Genomic DNA, 1,871 nt, shown 5'->3' on the forward strand with positions numbered 1-1,871 from the left:
AGAGAAACGAGGTACTGACCAATCAGTTCTTTTGAGGAAACATATAAGCTGATGACTTTCTTGTACTTTTGTCCAATCTGTAATTTTCTATGTATATGGCCAGATACTCCTACAACATGATCAGGTGATGATCTACAATATCTGATGATTACATCATAAATTATGTTTAACTTTTACAGCAATGATCACAGGAGATCTTTCCTTCTTGTGTTTTTCTTTTTCTAGAATTCAGCCTATTTTCGGTGAGTTCCGTTCTTAATGTTTGGCTGATTTGGTGTGTTCGAGTTTTATTAGAATCAAATTGGGTTTGAACCCATTCCTGGTGAATTTTGGACAGCCTCCGTTTGTACACTACATACTATTGTGCTTTTAAAACAATGGTTTTCACGTACACAACAATAGCAAAAGCAGCACTCTTCTAATTTTCACAAACGTGACTCCTTCCCAGCAACAGTTACCTACTCATTGTCCTTATCTAATTTTCCCACCTTTTATTGGTTTGATTTTTTTGGTGAATTTGAGAGTTGTTTAGTCAGCAGGCTTATGTACTGTTCCGAAACTTATTGAGAAGCAATAGTTGCCAGGCTGCTTTGGTTTCTCAGTCTAGCTGCAATGCAGCGTGTGCTATTCCTCCGACCGCTAGATAGCTGCTGACTGAGTTTGGACAACAAGTTCAATCCGCTGAACCTGGTAGCTGCATCTCCTTTCAGTGTTTTAGTCATCGGGAGTAGTAGGATTTCGGTGGCTGCAATCTACCAAGAAAACATCAGTTGTAGCTAGGCCAATATTATCTATGCACTCCATAGCTTGTGTAACAAATTTGTACTATTCTGGAATTCCGAATATAGGTATCTTATTTGCGTTTGCTTTTTTCAGTTCCTAATTCCCATGACTCTAGACAAAGGAAGTTATCAGTCATGGTTGATCCTATCCGTTTTATCTTGAATCGTTGCATCCATTGTAAAATGCTTATCTACTTTTTCCTGTTTAAAACTGAAAGCTGAGTGCTGGTTAGGTACTGCTTTGCATCCATCTAGAATCCACTGTTCTCTATTTTCATACATAAAAATAGATGTATTGTCTTCTATCTCCTGCTTGTTTCAAAGTTCTGCTATACACATATTAGAGTTTCATAGTATGATAGTACAAGTCTTGAATTTCCATTGGTAGTTCTAGATTTGCCTACCACATTAACAAGAAATTTATCCATTGCAAACTTAGGATCAAAAGAACAAAATCAATGATGCTTTGTACATTCACTAAAATATTGTGTTTCTTGTGGTTACTCACTTAAATTTGAAGCTCCCTCTTCATGACACTGCTTAACTGCTAATGTCGATTTATTGTACAGAGTATTGCTTCATCTGGTTGATCTGCTATTTTTTTTATAATGCCTCTTCTGAGAAGATTACATTTTAAGTTTACATAAGCTAGCCTTGTATCTTGCTTCCAGTAATTTGTTAACATGGTGGTACACTCTATTTTTTTAGAGAAACAAGAGGCAGTGAGGAAGCTGATGGAGACCTCAGGTATCTATGAATTTTTTTTTCTAGATCTCTGAATGTCTTCCCTCCTAATGCTACAGCTGTCATATCCTCCATTGATTATTATATGCCTTTAATACGTTGGGGCTAGAGAGAATTCAGGGTGTAGCTTTTTTAGAGCAAGGTGGTGCTGGAGGTTTTGTCGGTATCAAATTGAAAAATCCTGAAATGAAACGTGTGTGTGCTTCTATGGAATAATTGCATTATGGTTCTACCTCTGCTTTCTATTAGGTAACTAAAGGTACCTGTACAGATAAAAAGTGGTATGCATTTCCATCAATTTTGTACCATTAAATGGTGCATTAACAACTGTGTTCCCTAGACTAA

The 1,871-nt window shown here is 36.7% G+C and overlaps 1 long non-coding RNA gene across 1 annotated transcript; it reads left to right on the forward strand.

Moving 5' to 3' along the window:
• Positions 1–1,871, forward strand: LOC136452125 (uncharacterized). Its single transcript, XR_010758751.1, has 3 exons — positions 1–124; positions 1,491–1,529; positions 1,638–1,871. It is a non-coding gene; the product is annotated as an uncharacterized lncRNA (long non-coding RNA).

This window comes from Miscanthus floridulus, chromosome 5 (assembly GCF_019320115.1).
Source record: "Miscanthus floridulus cultivar M001 chromosome 5, ASM1932011v1, whole genome shotgun sequence".
In the NCBI taxonomy this organism is placed as follows: domain Eukaryota; kingdom Viridiplantae; phylum Streptophyta; class Magnoliopsida; order Poales; family Poaceae; genus Miscanthus; species Miscanthus floridulus.